Consider the following 24,553-nt stretch of genomic DNA (forward strand, 5'->3'; position numbering starts at 1 on the left):
GTTGACAGCGCGCTCAACACTGAGCGCAAGCACTTGGAGATGGAGGACAAGAAGAGGAAGATTGTCCCCGTTGCTTCCGGCAGCAACACTCGTCCTCGCCTCCAGCAGCCTCAGCAGTACCAGCAGCCTCAGTACCGGCCTCCTCAGCAGTACCAGCAGAGGCCACCATAGCAGTACCCGCCTCGAAAGCAGCAGCAGGCGGGGCAGGGCAAGAGGTTACCGGCACCTCCGGCTCGTGCTGCTCCACCGGCACCGCAGGCTCCACGTCCGGCAGCTCCTACCGGACAGCAGGCTCAGGGACCCCCTCGCACCTGGTTTCACTGCGGCCAGCCGGGGCACTATGCCAACGCTTGCCCCCGGAAGGCGCAGGCGGGACAGCAGGGGCGCCCAGCTCAGCCCAGGGCGCCACTTCAGGGCAGAGTGAACCACGTGACGGCCGAGTCAGCGGCCGAGGCTCCCAACGTGGTTATTGGTACGTTCATGGTTAATTCATATCCAGCTACAGTGCTTTTCGATACTGGTGCTACGCATTCCTTCATTACTCAGTCTTTTGTCGAGCATCATGGCATTCATACTAGCACATTAAAGAGGTGCCTGTTAGTATCTTCACCAGGAGGATAGTTGAGGTCTCACACTGCCCGAGAGTCAGTGTTTCCTTGAGGGGAGTAGAGTTCTGTACTGATCTGATGGTGCTAGACACCAAGGGCATTGATGTCATTCTGGGAATGGAGACTCTGGCCAAATAGGGAGTCTGGATAGATTGTGCTCAGAGGACAGTCTTGCTATCAGCTTCCAGTGGCCAAGAGGTTGTTATCAATGCAGTAGAGCCTTCTGGATTTCTTCATCAGATGGAGGCTAGACCCACGGACGGTATTCGCGTGGTGTCTGAATTCCCGGATGTCTTTCCGGATGATCTGCCAGGTATGCCGCCTGAACGCGCCATTGAGTTTTGTATTGATCTCTTGCCTGGCACAGCTCCTATTGCAAAGTGGCCCTACCGTATGGCACCTATAAAACATGAAGAAGTCAAGAAGACTATTGATGAGTTGCTAGCCAAGGGCTATATCCGTCGCAGCTTCTCTCCTTGGGCTTTTCCATTATTGCTGGTAGATAAGAAGGATGGCTCGAAGAGGATGTGTGTCGATTATCGGGAGCTGAATGCAGTTACTATCAAGAACAAGCATCCACTGCCCCGTATTGAGGATCTCTTTGATTTGCTTCGAGGTGCTCGTATATTCTCGAAGATTGATCTTCGTTCGGGATATTTTCAGCTGAGGATCTGTCCTGGGGATATTCCGAAGACGGCATTCACCTGCAAGTACGGGCTATATGAGTGTACGATCATGTCCTTTGGCTTGACTAATGCCCCGGCTTTCTTCATGCATCTGATGAACATGGTCTTCATGGATTATCTGGATGTCTTTGTGGTGATTTTCATTGATGATATTCTGATCTTCTCCAAGATAGAAGAAGAGCATGAGGAGCATCTGAGACTCGTGTTGCAGAGATTGAGAGAACATCAGCTGTATGCCAAGTTCAGCAAGTGCGAGTTCTGGATTGACGAGGTTCCATTCCTCGGTCATGTTATCTCTCAGGGAGGCATTGCTGTTGATCCGAGCAAGGTGAAGGATGTGCTCGAGTGGGAGACACCGCAGACAGTAAAGGAAGTCAGGTCTTTCTTGGGCTTAGCTGGATATTATCGGAGGTTCATTGAGAATTTCTCCAAGATCGCGAAGCCTTTGACTTCTTTGCTGGAGAAAAATGTGGCTTTCGTGTGGACTGATGAGCGTCAGAGGACCTTTGATGAGCTGAAGAAAAGGTTGACAATGGCGCCAGTCCTGACTCTGCCAGACCAGACCAAGAGGTTCACGGTATATTGTGATGCTTCGAATGATGGTCTTGGGTGTGTTCTGATGCAGGAGGGCAGAGTGATTGCTTATGCTTCACGGCAGTTACGTCGGCATGAGCTGAATTATCCCACTCATGATCTTGAGTTAGCCGCAGTTGTGCATGCTCTGAAGATTTGGAGGCATTACTTGTATGGGCAGTGGTGTGATATCTACACTGATCACAAGAGCCTCAAGTACATTTTCATGCAAAATGAGCTGAATATGCGGCAGAGAAGATGGCTAGAGTTGGTCAAGGATTATGACCTGGAGATTCACTATCATCCGGGCAAGGCCAATGTTGTAGCAGATGCTCTGAGCAGAAGAAGTTATGTCAACATGGCCGTGGCTTTCCAGATGCCTCCAGAGTTATGCGAGGAGTTCGAGCAGTTGAGTCTGGGCTTCTTGCATCATACTTCGAGTGCAGCGTTTGAGGCAGTACCTTCTCTAGAGGCAGAGATCAGGGAGCATCAGAAAGATGATGAGAAGCTGCAAGAGATTCGTGAGTTGCTCAAGAAGGGCAAGGCTCCTCATTTCAGAGAGGATGATCAGGGTACCTTGTGGTACAAGAACCGGATCTGCGTGCCTGATGTGCATGATCTCCGGAAGTTGATTCTGAGTGAGGCCCATGATACAGCTTACTCTATTCATCTGGGCAGCACGAAGATGTATTATGATCTGAAGGAACATTTCTGGTGGTATGGGATGAAGCGTTCAGTGGTAGAGTACGTGGCTATTTGTGACACCTGTCAGCGTGTCAAGGCTGAGCATTAGAGGCCAGCAGGTCTGTTACAGCCTTTGAAGATTCCAGAGTGGAAATGGGAGGAGATCACTATGGACTTCATTGTTGGATTGCCTCGTACTCAGAAAGGGTACAACTCCATTTGGGTAGTAGTGGATCGACTGACGAAGGTTGCTCACTTCATTCCAGTGAACACTACTTACTCCGGTGCCAGACTTGCAGAGTTGTACATCTCTCGGATTGTCTGCTTGCATGGTGTGCCCAAGAAGATCATATCTGACAGAGAGTCTCAGTTCACTTCTCGGTTCTGGGAGCAGCTCCATGATTCGTTGGATACGAAGCTGCGTTTCAGTACGGCTTATCACCCTCAGACAGATGGGCAGACAGAGAGAACCAACCAAGTGTTGGAGGATATGCTGAGAGCTTGTGCCATTCAGTTTGGTACTAGTTGGGATAAGTGCCTGTCTTATGCTGAGTTCTCATTTAACAACAGCTATCAGGCCAGTCTAAAGAAGTCCCCCTTCGAGGCATTATATGGCAGAAAGTGCAGGACTCCTCTCTATTGGGATCAGATTGGTGAGAAGCAGCTCTTTGGCCCTGAGTCATAGATGATGCAGAGCAGATGGTTCAGGCTGTGCGAGAAAATCTGAGCATTGCACAGAGCAGACAGAAGAGCTATGCAGATGGCAAACGGAGAGATCTGACCTTCAGTGTCGGTGATTATGTGTATCTGAAGGTGTCTCCGATGAGAGGAATCCGCAGATTCAATGTCAAGGGGAAGTTAGCACCTTGGTATGTTGGTCCATTCAAGGTGCTAGAGTGGAAAGGCGAAGTTGCTTATCGCCTGGAGTTACCTCTCAGCCTCTCAGGAGTTCATGATGTCTTCCATATATCTCAGCTGAAGAGGTCTCTGCGAGTACCCGAGGAGCAGGCACCACTGGATGGAGTAGATGTGCAGGAAGATCTGACTTATACTGAGCATCCGGTGAAAATTCTGGAGACATCAGAAAGGGTTACTCGGAACAAGCGTATCAAGATGTGCAGAGTTCAGTGGAGTCACCACAGTGAAGCTGAGGCTACATGGGAGCGAGAAGATGAGCTAAAGAAGACATATCCAGATCTCTTTGCTAGCCAGCCCAGCTAAATCTCGGGGACGAGATTTCTTTAAGGGGGTAGGGTCTGTAACACCCTAGTTTAAATTCCAGCATTTAATAATAAATTTAATTGGTTTATTTAATTCTCTAGGATTTATTTTGCTTAGTCTGGCATTTAATCTAATTTTTGGTTTCACAAGTAATTAAAATCTATCATAAGTATAAACTTGGTTGTTGCATCATGCTGGAGCATCTTTTCTTTTGTTGTTTGGTTAGAGTTTTGAATTCAAATTTATTTGAATTCATTGTCTTGAGTTTGAGTTTGAATAGAAATAGAGAAGAAGAGAGAGAAAGGAAACTCAACCAAACCCGGCCCATTCTTTTCCCGGCCCAGCCTCACCCCGCACTCCCTCTCCCCCCGTACGGCCCAGCTTCGCGTCCGGCCCAGAGCCGCGAGCCCAACCCCGTCTCTCTCTCCCCGCTGCATCAGCCCGCGAATGCGTCCAGCCTATCCCGCTCACCCGCCTGCCACCTGGGCCCCGCACGTCAGCCAGCCTTCGCTCACGGCCCACGCCGCGGCCTGCCTCCGCCCGCTCGCCTCGCGCCCGCACAGCGCTCGTTCCCCCTTTAGCTGACAGACCGGGCCCGCGCGTCAGAGCCGCCCCCTTCCTCCCGCAGCGCCCGCCCGCGTTGAGTTCGCCGGGATTATCATGGCGGTTTCCCTGGGCACGCACGCCTAGGTTCCCCGCCGCCCTATAAGTAGCGCCCCGCGACCCCCCTGACCCCGTGGCACCTTCGCAGCACCTCCCGGAGTCAGCCCGTGGGTCCAGGACGCAGGAAAACGCACGTTTCGACTGCGCCACCACCTCCGACCGGCCGTCTCCGCTCGACCTCGCCGGCGACCCCCTTCCGCGACACGCCCCGCCCGTCCCAAGACTCGGTGAGAATATCCTCCGCCGCGCTCCCTTTTTGGCGTGTTAGTGTAGTCCGTAGCCCCCTCTCGCGGCCCGAACACCGTGCTCCGGCGTTCCCCGCCGCCCAGTCCCGCCATCACCGTCGTGCAGCCACGCCCGGTCCCCATCCCACCTTGCAGAGCCCACCAGTGGATCACGCACCCCGCGTAGACCCTCCCCGGCCAAACCGCATGCCAAACCGAGCCCTGGGGCGCCGTTTCGGCCTGCTCCGGCGAGCTCGCCGCCGCGGAGCAGAGCTCCGGCAAGCACCGCCGCCGCCCCGCGCACCCGCTCGAGCTTGGCCGTGCGATCTGTGTTCTGCGGATGAGATTAGATCGCGTCCAGGTCAGATCTGAGCCATCGGATTGTGATCCAACGGCTGAGATCCACCCGTACCCCTTCGGCTTGTCACTTTTACTAAAGAGACCCCCGGTTTCTTCCTATTCAACCCGCAGTCCACCTCTAGTTAAAAGAATTTGCAGTTTAGTCCAGTTTTTAGCGTTTTAGCCCTTAAGTTTTCTAGATTTCGAACCCGCCGTCCAGCCCTTGACTTTTTGCAAGTCAGACCCCAGAACTACCCTTTAATTATGTTTAGACCCTCGGTTTTTGCAGAAAACCCCCCTGGAACCTTAGTTTTCTTGCAGTTAAGCCCCTGAACCTTGTTTTTAGCCTAGAAAATGCGTTTTAGCTCCGTTTTAAGCGTTCTTTATGTCCACGCGATCGTTGTAACGCGTAGAACAGTTTAGGCTTTGTTTTTCTTGCTGTTTTTATGTATTGATGTGCTGTTTCTTAGTTTTTATTAGTGTTTGCTTGTATGCTTATTATTGTGCATTGTTTTGGCCATGTGTTCGTGAGTAGACGCTGATCCATCTGAGGAGCCCCAGTACCAGTACCAGGAGCAGCCGTCTTCCGAGCCCTTTGAGCAGCAGCAGGAGCAGTACGAGGAAGGCAAGTATAACATGAACAACCTATCACTTTTAAATACAATTTCATACTGCATTTAATTCTGTATGCCTATAAGGACTTTCCTAGCCACTTTATATCCTTTATATATCCCTTTGGGTTGCATTTGGTTAGTTGTGCTAGGTTGCTGCGCTATAACACACTCTGGTCCTTTTTAATTAATTTTGATTAATGGTTTACTTGAACTTAATTCTGAGAGTGGCACTCTGTGTGGCTTGAGTGGCTCACTTCTCATTTAAAAAAAATGGTTTTTGTAGAAACATGGTTTAGGGGGCCAGCACGGTGCTTAGTGCTTGGTTGGCCACTCTCCATAAGGACCGGTTCATAGAGCAACAACCTGGGACAACAGCACTACCACAAGGCTAGAATGGGATAACTTGGCTTACTAATTAGGTCTTTTTGGTTTGGAGTAACTTACCTACGGGGCAAGAGTAGTAAGCTTCAATGGTCCCTGCTCCTCCAGCTTGGTCTGTGCTTGGATTGCGCCCCTGTGCTTGTACCCCCGGAGGTGGGCCCCATCGTCGCTGACCTAACTCTCGCGGTTACGCCTTACCAACGAGATTCTTTGTAACTGCCTCGTAGTGAGTCGCTAGCCATCTCACCTAAGGAAGTGTGATGAACCTCTAGCGTAGCTCACGACTTGTGGGTAAAGATGTGCAACCTCTGCAGAGTGTAAAACTGGTATACTAGCCGTGCTCACGGTTATGAGCAGCCCAGATCCTCCTTTTGATTAGTGGGGTTGTCTCCTTCCGACGAGGGAGGTGCCTCTCGGGTTACCTTGGTATGGTTTTGGTATGGTTCTCAGTAGTTACATAATTAATTCTGATTAATTACTATGTAACTGGGTTAAAGGTAATTCATCAACTCGTAGTAAGTAGCTTTAATAAAACTTGCCAAGATTAAAAGCTAATGCAGTTCAGTCAGCCAACCTAGAGCCTCATAGTTTGTGTTATACTTGTTGAGTACAAGTTGTGTACTCACTCTTGCCTCTTCTCTACTTTTTCCTCTTGGCTATGCTACTGCTGCTCAGTTCCTGCCGACACGAGGGAGTTCGTCCAGCGCTACCAGGCTACGAGGACTTCTAGGTGTTCGTCTCCCAGTCGACGTCCCTGTGGCGCCCTGCTCAGCTTCAGAGAGCTTTTACCGTATTTGTACTTCGCTTCCGCTGTATCAGACATTTTGTCATTAATGTAATAAATAACATTCGTATTTCATTTCATTATGTCTTTTTACGTGATATGTGCTATGATATACTATTCATTCTGTTGTATATACGTGTGACTTGATCCTGGCACGTATATGATTGCACGGTTTATGTTCTTTTATAAACCGGGTGTTACACTCCTCCCTTCCCCTTGGGCCCGCTCCTCAACCCAGCACATGGCCCAAACCCCTCCTCTGCGCCAGGCCCAGCTTTCACGGCCCAAGCGACGCCAGCCCCTCGGCTCGCTCCGCACAGCCCACGCCGCGACCTGCCTCCGCCCGCTCGCCTCGCGCCCACAGAGCGCGTCGCCCCCGCTGCCACCTGGACCCCACCTGGCAGATCCGTCCCCGTCTCGAGTCGCTCGCCCGTGCAACGGAAACCGGCCGTGATCCCCAGCGAGATCCTCGCCCGCGTGCTCAACGGCACGGACGCCCAGACCCCGCCCGCCTGCTTTATATTGCACCCCGCGGCCTCTGCGCCTCATCCCCATCGCAGCCGCCGCCCCAAACCCTAACTCTCATCGCCCCGCCGTGCCGCCGTGCCTCTGCTCCGCTGCGAGCACACCTCCCCGCTGCACCACGGTCCCCACAAACCCCCGCCTTAGCCCCACATCGACGCCCTGAAGCTCGCCGAGCCCTTGCTCGCGACTCCCAGGCCCTGCAGCACAAGAATTTCTCCTGTGCAGCACCGCCGGTGAGCTCGACCGCCGCTACAATCCCATGCCGCTGTTGCCGCTCCGTGCCTGCTGACCCCCTTTTCGCCCTCACAGGATCTTCGCGAACCGATCCGAGGACACCAGGACGCCGGAGCACACCTCGACGTCCACTTCCGCGAAGCACCGAGTCGACCTCGCCGCCGTTTCACACCGTCAACCCCCTGCGCTGCGAACCCAACCGTCCCGCGCCCTCGGTGAGCCACATCCCGGTCCGCCCTATCTTTACGCGCTAAATTTTGGTAGCCGTAGCCCCCGGGAGTCATCGAACCACCTGCTCCGACGAGGTCTCGCCGTCCAGAGCCGCCATGGCCGATGAACTCCGCGCTCCGGACCTCCCCAGACCCAACCCGCACCTCAGGTGGACTACACGTGCCACGAGAATCCTCCACGGCCAAACCCCAGCCCAAGCGGAGCCCTGCAGCCCCCAGGACGCTTTCTCCGGTCGTGCGCCGCCGCGGGAGCGCGCCGCCGGCGAGTCCCGCCGCCGCCCGCGGGCCCTTTCACCCTGAGCCGTCAGATCTAAAATAAACGCGCGAGATTAGAACCCACCTCGATCGGATCTGGACCGCTAGATCTCGATCCAGCGGCCTAAATCCCCCCATACCTGTTCGGCCTGTCTTTTTTCTAAAGAGACCCCCGGTTTTGTTGAAATCAACCTGCAATCCGATCTTATTCAAAAATAATTACGCAGAGGTCCTGTTTTTAGCGTTTTAGCCCCTGGAGTTCTTTAAAATCAAACCCGCCATCCAGCCCTTGTCTTTTTGCATGCTAGCCCTTGTATCTAAGGTTTAATTATGTTTTAGTCCTCGGTTTTTGCCCAGAAACCCCCTGGAATTTAGTTTTTATCGCAAATAAGCCCCTGAACCTTGTTTTTAGCCTAGATTATGCGTTTTAGCTCCGTTTTAGGCGTTCTTTATATCCACGCGATCGTTCTAACGCGTAGAATAGTTTTAAACTAGTTTAGTGTGCTGTTTTTATGTATTGATGTATTGTTTCTTAGTTTTTGGTTATTGTTTGCTTGTATGCTTATTGTTGTGCCTCGTTTTGGCCATGTGTTCGTGAGTAGACGTTGAGCTACCGGAGGAGCCCCAGTACCAGTACCCGGAGCAGCCGTCTTTTGAGCACTTTGAGCAGCAGTAGGAGCAGTACGAGGAAGGCAAGTATAACATGAACAACCTATCATCTTTAAATACAATTTCATACTGTATTTTAATACTGTGTGCACATAAGGACTTTCCTAGCCACTTTATATCCTTTATATATCCTTTGGGTTGCATTTTGGTTAGTTGTGCTAGGTGCCGCGCTATAACACATAATGGTCCTTTTTAATTAATTTGATTAATGGTATATGCAACATAATTCTGAGAGTGACCCTCTGTGTGGCTTGAGTGGTTCACGTCTCATTAAAATTGGTTTTGTTAGAAACATGGTTTAGGGGGCCAGCACGGTGCTTACTGCTGGGTTGGCCACTCTCCATAAGGACCGGTTCATAGAGCGACAACCTGGGACAACAGCACTACCATGGGACTGGAATGGGACGGTCTTGGCTTACTAATTAGGTCATTTTGGTTCGGGAGTAACTTACCTGCGGGGCAAGAGGGGAGTCGAGCTTCAATGGTCCCTACGCTACGAGGCTGGTCTGTGTTGTCTTGTACCCCCTCGAGGTGGGCCCCATCATTGCATTGACTGAATCCTTAGCGGTTACACCTTACCAATGTGTCCTTTGTAACGGCCTCGTGGTGAGTCGCTAGTCATCTCACCTAAGGAAGTGTGATGAACAACTAGCGTAGCTCACGACTTATGGGTAAAGATGTGCAACCTCTGCAGAGTGTAAAACTGGTATACTAGCCGTGCTCACGGTCATGAGCGGCCCAGATCCTCCTTTTGATTAGTGGGGTTGTCTCCTTCCGACGAGGGAGGTGCCTCTCGGGGTTACCTAGGTGGCTTGGTTTCAGTTTGGTTCTCAGTAGTAACATGTTTAATCTTGATTAATTACTATGTAACAAGGTTAATGGTAATTCATCAACTTGTAGTAAATAGCTTTAATAAAATCTTGCCAACACTTAAAAGCTAATGCAGTTGAGTCAGCCAACCTTAGAGCCTCATGGTTTGGGTTATACTTGTTGAGTACAAGTTGTGTACTCACTCTTGCCTCTTCTCTACTTTTTCCTCTTGGCTACGCTACTGCTGCTCAGTTCCTGCCGACATGAGGGAGTTCGCTCAGCGCTACCAGGACTACGAGGACTTCTAGGTGTTCGTCTCCCAGTCGACGTCCCTGTGGCGCCCTGCTCAGCTTCGGAGAGATTCTTTTATCGTATTTGTACTTCGCTTCCGCTGTATCAGACACTTTTGTCATTAATGTAATAAATAACATTCGTATTCGCTTTATTATATCTTTTTACATGATATGTGCTATGATATACTATTTATTCTGTTGTATATACGTGTGACTTGATCCTGGCACGTATATGATTGCTCGGTTTATGTCCTTTTATAAACCGGGTGTTACAGAGTGGTATTAGAGCCATATCGACTGTAGGACGAAGCCTAGATAGAACTGGTCGAGTTGTAGGACTTCTTCTCTCCAATCCTTGCCTGCTGAAACTATTTTACTATTATACCCCTTGAATTCTATGACTTTTACCCGTCTTGCCTTGATCTCTCTCTCTAAAGAATAGTTTTCGTAGATCTTGGCCTGAATCAGTCATCTGACCACCATGAGTATTAGCTAGGTGACCCTTTTATAATAATACGATAGCACGTTCCGCGACGCGTTGTGTTAGTCGAGTCGTATGTTAAACTCGGCTAAGTTGTGAAAATTGTCTGCTTGTTATTATGCTACATGTTTGATTTGGATTTTTGAATGATTGTATAGCTTAGTGGTTTAAAATTGTTTAAAGAAAATTACTCTCATGTTAAAGTTAACTAATTAATAAAATGAGTTAGATCGTTGGGGGTAAAACAGTCCACTCTATCCTGTCTACTTTATCATGGCTGAGTCTTTTTCCGCAAAGAGTTATCATATCCATCTGAATTTATTCCTGCAATATCCTTACCCGTGAAATCTTTTGTCCAAAATCAGATGGTGAACACCAGGCGTGGTTCTGACCAGCAGGGGCAGAACAACCAGGGTCAGAACACCCAGGGGACCGGGATCCCGATGCCGCCGCCTTTGACTCCGGAGCAGTACTTCCAGCTCCAGATGCAGATGATGGCCACCCTGAACAACACTGTTCAGGCTCTTCAGCATGCTCACACTCAGCCTCCGCCTCCTCCACCGCCGCAGCCTCGCGACAGGCGTGCTGAGTTCCTGAGGGGTCACCCGCCGACGTTTTCTCATACGTCCGACCCTCTTCAGGCTGACGACTGGCTCCGTGCAGTGGAGCGTCAGCTGGACATCGCCCAGTGCAATGATCGTGAGCGCGTCTTGTACGCAGCAGGACAGCTCCGAGGGGCAGCTTTGGACTGGTGGGAGTCCCACCCAGTTCAGGACCGCGAGGCTCTCACTTGGCTCCAGTTTCGGGAGCGCTTCCGCAGCCACAACGTCCCCGCGGGCGTTATGAAGATGAAGCAGAAGGAGTTCCTTGCACTGAAGCAGGTAATCTTAAATATAATCATTCAGCGATTTCTTTTGAGCTAATGCCCCTTGTTCTATCCTTATGAATCTTGAGTTAATCTTTCGATATCTATCTGTCTTTGTCACTTCAGGGGACTATGTTGGTCACGGAGTATCGTGATCGCTTTCTGCAGCTTGCCCGCTACGCCCCTGCCGATGTTGCGGATGACCACAAGAAGCAGGAGCACTTCATGGAGGGCCTTGAGGACTACCTCCAGTACGCGCTGCTCAACCTCCGCTTCGACGACTTCAACCATCTGGTTGACAGCGTGCTCAACACTGAGCGCAAGTACTTGGAGATGCAGGACAAGAAGAGGAAGATTGTCCCCGTTGCTTCCGGCAGCAACACTCGTCCTCGCCTCCAGCCGCCCCAGCAGTACCAGCAGCAGCAGTACCAGCAGAGGCCGCAGCAGTACCCGCCTCGACAGCAGCAGGCAGGTCAGGGCCCGAGGTTACCGGCACCTCCAGTTCGTGCTGCTCCACCGGCACCGCAGGCTCCACATCCGGCAGCTCCTACCGGATAGCAGGCTCAGGGACCCCCTCGCACATGCTTTCACTGTGGCCAGCCGGGGCACTACGCCAATGCTTGCCCCCGGAAGGCGCAGGCGGGACAACAGGGGCGCCCAGCTCAGCCCAGGGCGCCAGCACAGGGCAGAGTGAACCACGTGACGGCCGAGTCAGCGGCCGAGGCTCCTAACGTGGTTATTGGTACGTTCATGGTTAATTCATATCCAGCTACAGTGCTTTTCGATACTGGTGCTACGCATTCCTTCATTACTCATTCTTTTGTCGAGCATCATGGTATTCATACTAGCACATTAAAGAGGTGCCTGTTAGTATCTTCACCGGGAGGACAGTTGAGGTCTCACACTTACTGCCCGAGAGTCAGTGTTTCCTTGAGGGGAGTAGAGTTCTATACTGATCTGATGGTGCTAGACACCAAGGCATTGATGTCATTCTGGGAATGGAGACTCTGGCCAAATGGGGAGTCCGGATAGATTGTGCTCAGAGGACAGTCTTGCTATCAGCTTCCAGTGGCCAAGAGGTTGTTATCAGTGCAGTAGAGCCTTCTGGATTTCTTCATCAGATGGAGGCTAGACCCACGGACGGTATTCGCGTGGTGTCTGAATTCCCGGATGTCTTTCCGGATGATCTGCCAGGTATGCCGCCTGAACGCGCCATTGAGTTTTGTATTGATCTCTAGCCTGGCACAGCTCCTATTGCAAAGCGGCCCTACCGTATGGCACCTATAGAGCATGAAGAAGTCAAGAAGACTATTGATGAGTTGCTAGCCAAGGGCTATATCCGTCGCAGCTTCTCTCCTTGGGCTTTTCCATTGTTGCTGGTAGATAAGAAGGATGGCTCGAAGAGGATGTGTGTCGATTATCGGGAGTTGAATGCAGTCACTATCAAGAACAAGCATCCACTGCCCCGTATTGAGGATCTCTTTGATTTGCTTCGAGGTGCTCGTATATTCTCAAAGATTGATCTTCGTTCGGGTTATTTTCAGCTGAGGATCCGTCCTGGGGATATTCCGAAGACGGCATTCACCGGCAAGTACGGGCTATATGAGTACACAGTCATGTCCTTCGGCTTGACTAATGCCCCGGCTTTCTTCATGCATCTGATGAACATGGTCTTCATGGATTATCTGGATGTCTTCGTGGTGATTTTCATTGATGATATTCTGATCTTCTCCAAGACAGAAGAAGAGCATGAGGAGCATCTGAGACTCGTGTTGTAGAGATTGAGAGAGCATCAGTTGTATGCCAAGTTCAGCAAGTGCGAGTTCTGGATTGACGAGGTTCCATTCCTCGGTCATGTTATCTCTCAGGGAGGCATTGCTGTTGATCCGAGCAAGGTGAAGGATGTGCTCAAGTGGGAGACACCGCAGACGGTGAAGGAAGTCAGGTCATTCTTGGGCTTAGCAGGATATTATCGGAGGTTCATTGAGAATTTCTCCAAGATTGCGAAGCCTTTGACTTCTTTGCTGGAGAAAAATGTGGCTTTCGTGTGGACTGATGAGCGTCAGAGGGCCTTTGATGAGCTGAAGAAAAGGTTGACTACGGCGCCCGTCCTGACTCTGCCAGACCAGACGAAGAGGTTCACGGTGTATTGTGATGCTTCGAAGGATGGTCTTGGGTGTGTTCTGATGCAGGAGGGCAGAGTGATTGCTTATGCTTCACGGCAGTTACATCGGCATGAGCTGAATTATCCTACTCATGATCTTGAGTTAGCCGCAGTTGTGCATGCTCTGAAGATTTGGAGGCATTACTTGTATGGGCAGAGGTGTGATATCTACACTGATCACAAGAGCCTCAAATACATTTTCACGCAGAATGAGCTAAACATGCGGCAGAGAAGCTGGCTAGAGTTGGTCAAGGATTATGACCTGGAGATTCACTATCATCCGGGCAAGGCCAATGTTGTAGCAGATGCTCTGAGCAGAAGAAGTTATGTCAACATGGCCGTGGCTTTCCAGATGCCTCCAGAGTTATGCGAGGAGTTCGAGCAGTTGAGTCTGGGCTTCTTGCATCATACTTCGAGTGCAGCGTTTGAGGTAGTACCGACTCTAGAGCCAGAGATCAGGCAGCATCAGAAAGATGATGAGAAGCTGCAGGAGATTCGTGAGTTGCTCAAGAAGGGCAAGGCTCCTCATTTCAGAGAGGATGATCAGGGTACTTTGTGGTACAAGAACCGGATCTGTGTGCCAGATGTGAAGGATCTCCGGAAGTTGATTCTAAGTGAGGCCCATGATACAGCTTACTCTATTCATTCGGGCAGCACGAAGATGTATTATGATCTGAAGGAACGTTTCTGGTGGTATGGGATGAAGCGTTCAGTGGCAGAGTACGTGGCTATTTGTGACACCTGTCAGCGTGTCAAGACTGAGCATCAGAGGCCAGCAGGTCTGTTACAGCCTTTGAAGATTCCACAGTGGAAATGGGAGGAGATCACTATGGACTTCATTGTTGGATTGCCTCGTACTCAGAAAGGGTACAACTCCATATGGGTAGTAGTGGATCGATTGACGAAGGTTGCTCACTTCATTCCAGTGAACACTACTTACTCCGGTGCTAGACTTGCAGAGTTGTACATCTCTCGGATTGTTTGCTTGCATGGTGTGCCCAAGAAAATCATATCTGACAGAGGGTCTCAGTTCACTTCTCGGTTCTGGGAGCAGATCCATGATTCGTTGGATACGAAGCTGCGTTTCAGTACGGCTTATCACCCTCAGACAGATGGGCAGACAGAGAGAACCAACCAAGTGTTGGAGGATATGCTGAGAGCTTGTGCCATTCAATACGGTACTAGTTGGGATAAGTGCCTGTCTTATGCTAAGTTCTCATACAACAATAGCTACCAGGCCAGTCTGAAGAAGGCCCCCTTTGAGGCATTGTATGGCAGAAAGTGCAGGACTCCTCTCTATTGGGATCAGATTGGTGAGAAGCAGCTCTTTGGCCCTGAGATCATAGATGATTGTAACACCCTAATTCAATTTTCAGTATTTAATAATAAATTTAATTGGCTTTATTCAATTTTCTAAGGTTTATTGTGTTAGTATTGCATTTAATCTAATTTTTGTTCCTCAAGTAATTAAATTTTGTCTAAGGTTAAATTTTGTTGTTGCATCATGTTGGAGCATTTATTTTATTTGCTTGTGTGCATTAGGTTGTTGAATTCAAATTTTGTTTGAATTCAAATAGATTTGGTTGGGTTAGATTGAAACAGGAAATAGGAATTAGAAACCAAAATTCCAAACTCAAACCCAAACCTAACCTAACCAACCCAGCCCAACAACTCAACCCGGCGGCCCAACAACCCTCTGCGCGCGGCCCAACACCCACGCCAGGCCCAGCCGCGACCTCCCTTTCCGCGCTCAGCCCAGCAAACCTTTTCCCGCGGCCCGTTTCCCTTCCGCTCTCCCTCCGCCGCTCAGCCGCGCCCGCGCGCATGCGTTCCCGACTGACAAGGCAGGCCCTCCTGTCAGCCTCTGCTCCCGCGCCGCGCGTTCGCTCGCTCTCCCCTGTCTCGCTGCAGCCCTGGCCCACCTGTCACCCCTTTCTTCTCCGTCGTCTCCGCGCAGCGCAACAACGCCTCCCGCAAATCTCGCGGTGATTCCGCGATGTTCCGCACGCCGAGGCCTGGCCTCCCCCTTTAAACACGCCACTAGCCTTTCCCCCCCGGCATCCTATCTTCCTTCTACACCCCACCCAAACCCTAGCGCCGCCTCCACCCCGCTCCGCCGTACCCCTCCGCGCCGTGCCTCTGCGCCAACACAGACCCGCCGTTCCACCGCCGAGGCCTATCACACAGCCACCTCGGTAAGCTCCTGAGCCCCACCGTTGCGAGCCTTGCGCAGCAGTGCTCACCAATTGGGGCTTGGGGCCGTCTTCTCCGTGCTACGCCACCCCGGAGCTGGAGCTCCGCCACGCCACCATGGACCCGGGGCCCTGCTGCCCCTCTGTGATGACCACACGCTCGCGAAGCCGCAAACCAAGGTAAGGAAACTGTTCGCGCTTCTTTTTCCATGTGCGCCCTCGCTATCCGGGGAGAATTGCTCACTGGCGTAGCCCCGCCCCGCCTCACTGTTGCCAAGCCGCTCCGCCGTGCCGCGGCCCTGCTCCAACGCCGTAGCTAGACCACTCTGAGCCGTGAGAAGTTTGGCCTTGTCTCGTGCGTGCTACCCGACACCAAAACCGAGGTCAGCCGGGAACGAAACCCCGCTCCCGCAGCACGCCGGTGACCCGACGCCGTTGCTTCACCCGCCGCCGTAGATCTGAGGGGCCGCTGCCTTCCTGAGGCATCCAACCACGCGCGGAGCCGCACACCTAGGTAAGCAAGCCGATGGCGCTCCTTTTGCCACGCGCATCCTGCCTGGATCGCCGGATTTCCCGGGCGCCGGCGAGCCCCCCGTCACGAAGCCCAGCACCGGCGACCCACACCACGCAGCCTCGCCTCGCATCTTGAATCACTGGATCGCCATCCGACGGCTGTGATCTGATCGGCCCAAGGTCAACAAGACCAGAAAACGGTCAGCGCCTCTACTCTTGCACAAAAGCCCTTGTTCTTATTTGAAATCAACCCGCCATCCCGGCCAGTGTAAAAGTAATTACACTGAGGCCTAGTTTTTAACACTTAAGCCCCTGAGCTTTCCCAAATTAGAACCCGCAGTCCACCCTTGGCAGTTTTGCGTGCTAACACCTGCAGCTAAGGTTTATTTACGTTTTAGTCCCTGGTTTTTGCAGAAAACCCCCAGAAACTCTGTTTTTCTTACCGTTAAGCCCCTAGAACTTGTTTTTAGCCTAGATTATGCGTTTTAGCACCGTTTTAGACGTTCTTTATATCCACGCGATCGTTGTAACGCGTAGAGTAGTTCTAGCCTAGTTTTGTATGCTGTTTTCATGTATTGTTGTACTGTTTCTTAGTGTTTGCCTTTGTTTGCTTGTATGTATTGTGCTGGACTTGTTTTTGGCCACTTGTTCGTGAGTAGACGTTGAGCTACCGGAGGAGCATCAGTACCAGTGCCAAGATCCATCTTCAGAGCAGTTTGAGCAACAGGAGAACTTTTGAGGAAGGCAAGTATAACATGAACAACATATCATCTTTAAATACAATTTCATACTGCATTTAATACTATATGCCTATAAGGATTTCCTAGCCACATTTATCCTTTATATATTACCTTGGGTTGCATTTTGGATAGTTGTGCCAGGTTGCTGCGCTATAACACACTCTGGTCCTTTTTAATTAATTTGATTAATGGTTTACTTGAACTTAATTATGAGAGTGGCCCTTTGTGCTTCGTGCTTGGGTGGCTCACGTCTCGTTAAAATATGGTTTTTGTTAGAAACATGGTTTAGGGGGCCAGCACGGTGCTTAGTGCTTGGTTGGCCACTCTCCATAAGGACCAGTTCATAGAGCGACAACCTGGGACAACAGCGCTACCACAAGGCTAGAATGGGATAGACTTGGCGTAATAATTAGGTCTTTTTGTTTTGGAGTAACTTACCTGCGGGGCAGGGGCGGTAAGCTTCTATGTCCCTCGTACTGAGTGGCCTCGTCTGTGCTTCGTGTCTTGACGCCCACTAGACCTGCTCCATAGTCGCCAATCCACCCTCGCGGTTACTCCCTACCAACGAGATTCTTTGTAAAGGCCTCGTAGTGAGTCGCTAGTCATCTCACCTAAGGAAGTGTGATGAACAACTGGCGTAGCTCACGACTTGTGGGTAAAGATGTGCAACCTCTGCAGAGTGTAAAACTGGTATACTAGCCGTGCTCACGGTTATGAGCGGCCCAGATCCTCCTTTTGATTAGTGGGGTTATCTCCTTCCGACGAGGGAGTTGCCTCTCGGGGTTACCTTGGTGGCTTGGTTTCGGTTTGGTTCTCAGTAGTAACATGTTTAATTCTGATTAATTACTATGTAACTGGGTTAATGGTAATTCATCAACTCGTAGTAAATAGCTTTAATAAAATTTTGCCAACACTTAAAAGCTAATGCAGTCAGTCAGCCAACCTTAGAGCCTCATAGTTTGTGTTATACTTGTTGAGTACAAGTTGTGTACTCACTCTTGCCTCTTCTCTACTTTTTCCTCTTGGCTACGCTACTGCTGCTCAGTTCCTGCCGACACGAGGGAGTTCGTTCAGCGCTACCAGGACTACGAGGACTTCTAGGTGTTCGTCTCCCAGTCGACGTCCCTGTGGCGCCCTGCTCAGCTTCGGAGAGCTTTTACCGTATTTGTACTTCGCTTCCGCTGTACCAGACATTTTGTCATTAATGTAATAAATAACATTCGTATTTCGATTTATTATGTCTTATTCGTGATATGTGCTGTGATATACTGTTCATTCTGTTGTATATACGTGTGACTTGATCCTGGCACGTATATGATTGCTCGGTTTATGTTCTTTTATAAACCGGGTGTTACAGAGTGGTATCAAAGCCGTATCGACTGTAGGACGAAGCCTAGATAGAACTGGTCGAGTTTTAGGACTTCTTCTCTCCAATCCTTGTCTGCTGAAACTATTTTACTACTATACCCCTTGAAATCTATGACTTTTACCCTTCTTGCCTTGATTTCTCTCTCTAAAGAATAGTTTTCGTAGATTTTGGCCTGAATCAGTCATCTGAGCACCATGAGTATTAGCTAGTTGACCTTTTATAATAAGTATGATAGAACGTTCTGCGACGCATTGTGTTAGTCGAGTTGTGTGTTAAACTCGGCTAAGTTGTGAAATATGTATGCTTGTTATTATGCTACCTGTTTGATTTGGATTTTTGGTTGATTGCATAGTTTAGTAGTTAAATTTGTTTAAAGAAAATCAGTCTTAAGTTAAAGTTAATTAAATAATAAAATGAGTTAGATCATTGGGGGTAAAACCGTCCACTCTATCCTCTCTACCTTATCATGTCTTGAGTTTTCCCCGGTCTTGTTTGTTGAGAAGATGGATAATACGAAGAGGATATGATATCTAGGGATTCACTGGCAAGGACGTCACCGACGAGGACGTCGGTTTCTGTAAGGGGGTAGGGATGTGACATCCCGGTCCACAGATAGTACAGAAGAATTCGAGAATCTCTCAGATAGGACAGAAGAGTTATGCTATAGTTCCTTTTCTCGGATTTATGTGACACCTATCTGGAGTTATCAGCAGTAATGTCTGTGCAGTGTTGTCTAAATAGGATAGAACCTTAAATAATGGAGTTTTTCTCTCTTCCTTGACCTTACCAATCTGTATTTCCTTTTATCCCAGCTCAGATGTCGGCAGAACAAAAAGACCTTGGAGACAGCGCAATGGGTGATGGTGAGAAAACTTGCCCGTGTTGCCAATTCTATGGCGTTCCTTGTCGTCAAGTTCGTGCGACTGAAGATGAAGCCACAACTAGGAGGAACCAGAGGTTGTTCTCCAGTACAAAGAGGAAGAGGTCTCATCAAGAGCAGCTAGCAGAGGATTCCCTTTTCCTCAACAGTCCATCGGTCGATGAGCTACAAACCATCCAGAAGAGAAAGGATCCTGAGTGCTCAAGAGATACACAGGTCGAGAATCAAGCTCTCCATGATTATGTTGATGGGTTGACTATCACTATGAATGTGATTCAACCACGCGGTCGCAAGAAATCCAAAGAGCAAGCAGCAGAAATGATGCAAGATGTGATGCCAAGTTCACATGGAGGTCAACCAAGTAGCGCCATTCACCACCACCGCATGTGCTACCAATGCGAGCAAAAAGGTCATTATGCCAAAAGTTGTCCACAGAAACGCCTTTCACCGACTCCACGGCAGGCAGGACAGCAGGGGCGCCCAGCCCAACCTAGAGCACCACGACAGGGGAAGGTGAACCATGTGACGGCCGAGTCAGCAGCCGAGTCTCCGAACGTGGTTATTGGTACGACCATGGTCAACTCATATCCAGCTATGGTGCTTTTCGATACTGGTGCTACGCATTCCTTTATTGCACAGTCTTTTGTCGAGCATCATGGTATTCGCACTAACACATTAAAGAAGTGCATGTTAATATCTTCACCTGGAGGACAATTGAGGTCTCATATCTTCTGCCCCAGAGTCAGTGTTTCCATAGAAAGAGTAAAGTTCATTACAAATCTGATGGTGATAGACACCAAGGGTATTGATGTGATTCTGGGAATGGATACTCTTGCCAAGTGGGGAGTCAGAATTGATTGTGCTCAGCGGTCAGTTCACTTGTTAGCATCTAATGGCCAAGAGGTGACAGCCAGTGCTACAGAGCCTTCTGGTTTTCTTCATCAGATGGAGGCTAGACCCACGGATGGTATTCGCGTGGTGGCTGGATTCCCGGATGTCTTTCCGGAGGATTTGTCAGAAGAAGGAAGAGGAATTGATGAAGACCTATCCTGATCTCTTTGCTAGCCAGCCCAGAATCTCGGGACGAGATTCCTGTAAGGGGGTAGGATTTGTAACACCCTAATTCAATTTTCAGTATTTAATAATAAATTTAATTGGCTTTATTCAATTTTCTAAGGTTTATTGTGTTAGTATTGCATTTAATCTAATTTTTGTTCCTCAAGTAATTAAAATTTTGTCTAAGGTTAAATTTTGTTGTTACATCATGTTGGAGCATTTATTTTATTTGCTTGTGTGCATTAGGTTGTTGAATTCAAATTTTGTTTGAATTCAAATAGATTTGGTTGGGTTAGTTTGAAATAGGAAATAAGAATTAGAAACCAAAATCCCAAACTCAAACCCAAACCTAACCTAACCAACCCAGTCCAACAACTCAACCCGGCGGCCCAACACCCCTCTGCGCGCGGCCAAACAACCACGCCAGGCCCAGCCGCGACCTCCCTTTCCGCGCTCAGCCCAGCAAACCTTTTCCCGCGGCCCGTTTCCCTTCCGCTCTCCCTCTGCCGCTCAGCCGCGCCCGCGCGCATGCGTTCCTGACTGACAAGGCAGGCCCTCCTATCAGCCTCTGCTCCCGCGCCGCGCGTTCGCCCGCTCTCCCCTGTCTCGCTGCAGCCCTAGCCCACCTGTCACCCCTTTCTTCTCCGTCGTCTCCGCGCAGCACAACAACGCCTCCCGCAAATCTCGCGGTGATTCCGCGGTGTTCCGCACGCCGAGGCCTGGCCTCCCCCTTTAAACACGCCACTAGCCTTTCCCCCCCCGGCATCCTATCTTCCTTCTACACCCCACCCAAACCCTAGCGCCGCCTCCACCCCGCTCCGCCATACCCCTCCGCGCCGTGCCTCTGCGCCAACACAGACCCGCTGTTCCACCGCCGAGGCCTATCACACAGCCACCTCGGTAAGCTCCTGAGCCCCACCGTTGCGAGCCTTGCGTAGCAGTGCTCACGAATTGGGGCTTGGGGCCTTCTTCTCCGTGCTACGCCACCCCGGAGCTGGAGCTCCGCCATGCCACCATGGACCCGGGGCCCTGCTGCCCCTCTGCGATGACCACACGCTCGCGAAGCCGCAAACCAAGGTAAGGAAACTGTTCGCACTTCTTTTTCCATGTGCGCCCTCGCTATCCGGGGAGAATTGCTCACCGGCGTAGCCCCGCCCCGCCTCACTATTGCCAGGCCGCTCCGCCGTGCCACAGCCCTGCGCCAACGCCGTAGCTAGACCACTCTGAGCCGTGAGAAGTTTGGCCTTGTCTCGTGCGTGCTACCCGACACCAAAACCGAGGTCAGCCGGGAACGAAACCCCGCTCCCGCAGCACGCCGGTGACCCGACGCCGTTGCTTCACCCGCCGCCGTAGATCTGAGGGGCCGCTGCCTTCCTGAGGCATCCAACCACGCGCAGAGCCGCACACCTAGGTAAGCAAGCCGATGGTGCTCCTTTTGCCACGCGCATCCTGCCTGGATCGCCGGATTTCCCGGGCGCCGGCGAGCCCCCCCGTCACGGAGCCCAGCACTGGCGACCCACACCACGCAGCCTCGCCTCGCGTCTTGAATCACTGGATCGGCATCCGACGGCTGTGATCTGATCGGCCCAAGGTCAACAAGACCAGAAAACGGTCAGCGCCTCTACTCTTGCACAAAAGCCCTTGTTCTTATTTGAAATCAACCCGCCATCCCGGCCAGTGTAAAAGTAATTACACTGAGGCCTAGTTTTTAACACTTAAGCCCCTGAGCTTTCCCAAATTAGAACCTGCAGTCCACCCTTGGCAGTTTTGCGTGCTAACCCCTGCAGCTAAGGTTTATTTATGTTTTAGTCCCTGGTTTTTGCAGAAAACCCCCAGAAACTCTGTTTTTCTTACCGTTAAGCCCCTAGAACTTGTTTTTAGCCTAGATTATGCGTTTTAGCTCCGTTTTAGACGTTCTTTATACCCACGCGATCGTTCTTTATTGTTGTACTGTTTCTTAGTGTTTGCCTTTGTTTGCTTGTATGTATTGTGCTGGACTTGTTTTTGGCCACGTGTTCGTGAGTAGACGTTGAGCTACCGGAGGAGCATCAGTACCAGTGCCAAGATCCATCTTCAGAGCAGTTTGAGCAGCAGGAGAACTTTTGAGGAAGGCAAGTATAACATGAACAACCTATCATCTTTAAATACAATTTCATACTGCATTTAATACTGTATGCCTATAAGGATTTCCTAGCCACATTTATCCTTTATATATTACCTTGGGTTGCATTTTGGATAGTTGTGCTAGGTTGCTGCGCTATAACACACTCTGGTCCTTTTTAATTAATATGATTAATGGTTTACTTGAACTTAATTCTGAGAGTGGCCCTCTGTGCTTCGTGCTTGGGTGGCTCACGTCTCGTTAAAATATGGTTTTAGTTAGAAACATGGTTTAGGGGGCCAGCACGGTGCTTAGTGCTTGGTTGGCCACTCTCCATAAAGACCGGTTCATAGAGCGACAACCTGGGACAACAGCGCTACCACAAGGCTAGAATGGGATGGACTTGGCGTAATAATTAGGTCTTTTTGGTTTGGAGTAACTTACCTGCGGGGCAGGGGCGGTAATGTAACACCCGGTTTATAAAAGAACATAAACCGAGCAATCATATACGTGCCAGGATCAAGTCACACGTATATACGACAGAATGAACAGTATATCATAGCACATATCACGTAAAAAGATATAATAAAGCGAATACGAAGATTATTTATTACAATAATGACAAAATGTCTGATACAGCGGAAGCGAAGTACAAAATACGATAAAGCTCTCCGAAGCTGAAGCAGGGCGCCACAGGGACGTCGACTGGGAGACGAACACCTAGAAGTCCTCGTAGTCCTGGTAGCGCTGGACGAACTCCCTCGTGTCGGCAGGAACTGAGCAGCAGTAGCGTAACCAAGAGGAAAAAGTAGAGAAGAGGCAAGGGTGAGTACACAACTTGTACTCAACAAGTATAACACAAACTATGAGTCTCTAAGGTTGGCTGACTCAACTGCATTAGCTTTTAAGTGTTGGCAAAATTTTATTTAAGCTATTTACTACTAGTTGATGAATTACCATTATCCCAGTTACATAGTAATTAATCAGAATTAATTATAAGACTACTGAGAACCAAACCAAGACCAAGCCACCAAGGTAAACCCCGAGAAGCACCCCCCTCGTCGGAAGGAGATAACTTCACTAATCAAAAGGAGGATCTGGGCCGCTCATAACCGTGAGCACGGCTAGTATACCAGTTTTACACTCTGCAGAGGTTGCACATCTTTACCCACAAGTCGTGAGCTACGCCAGTTGTTCATCACACTTCCTTAGGTGAGATGGCCAGCGACTCACTACGAGGCCTTTAAAAAGAATCTCGTTGGTAAGGCGTAACCGCGAGAGTTAGGTCGGCGACGATGGGGCCCACCTCCGGGTAGCGGCGGCCGCTACGAGGGTTCTGGGGCGGCGCGGGTGGATGGGAGGGGGCGCAGAGGATTGGGGCGGTTTAAAGGAGGCAGGCCGGGGATTTCGGCGTGGGGGGTGGGTAGGAAGGCCGCGGGGATCACGGCGGACGTTGCGGCTGGCCGTTCCGCGGCGAGCGCTGTGCGGGGGAGAAGAACCTGCCACGCGGGCCCGGGCGGTCAGGCGGTGCGGGTGAGAGGGAGAAGAGGCTGGCGTGTGGGGCTGGGCTGGCAGCGAGGCGGGGAGGCGTCGCGCGAACGGGTGAGAGCCGGACCGAGCGGGGGAGAGAGGCTGGGCCAGTGGGGGAGAGGGCGCGGGCTGGGCCGAGCGCAAAGGCAGGCCGGAGTGGCGTGCGGGCTGGGCCGCCCGGGAAGGGAGAGGGGGAAGAGGGAGTGGGCCGGCCGAGTGCTGGGCTGGGCTTGGGAAAGTGGTTTGGGCTGGGTTTGGGTTTTGTTTTGGGCTTTCTTTCTATTTTCTATTCTATATCTTTTCCTTTCTAATTTCTAATTCAAACAAAGTTTGAATTCAAATTTGAATTTGAATTCAAATCACACTCAAATAAAAGTATGCACCAGCATGATTGCAACAAAAATTTAAACTTATGATAAATTTTAATTAATTAGGAACAAAAATTAGATTAAATGCCAACTAAACACAATAAACCTTAGAAAATTTAAATAAAGCCAATTTAATTTATTAATAAATGCTGAAATTTAAATTAGGGTGTTACAGACCCTACCCCCTTAAAGAAATCTCGTCCCCGAGATTTAGCTGGGCTGGCTAGCAAAGAGATCTGGATATGTCTTCTTCAACTCATCTTCTCGCTCCCATGTTGCCTCAGCTTCACTGTGATGACTCCACTGAACTCTGCACATCTTGATGCGCTTGTTCCGAGTGACCCTCTCTGATGTTTCCAGAATCTTCACCGGATGCTCAGTATAAGTCAGATCCTCCTGGACATCTACTCCATCCAGGGGTGCCTGCTCCTCGGGTACTCGCAAACACCTCTTCAGCTGAGATATATGGAAGACATCATGAACTCCCGAGAGACTGAGAGG

This window comes from Panicum virgatum, chromosome 9N, assembly GCF_016808335.1.
Source record: "Panicum virgatum strain AP13 chromosome 9N, P.virgatum_v5, whole genome shotgun sequence".
Classification (NCBI taxonomy): domain Eukaryota; kingdom Viridiplantae; phylum Streptophyta; class Magnoliopsida; order Poales; family Poaceae; genus Panicum; species Panicum virgatum.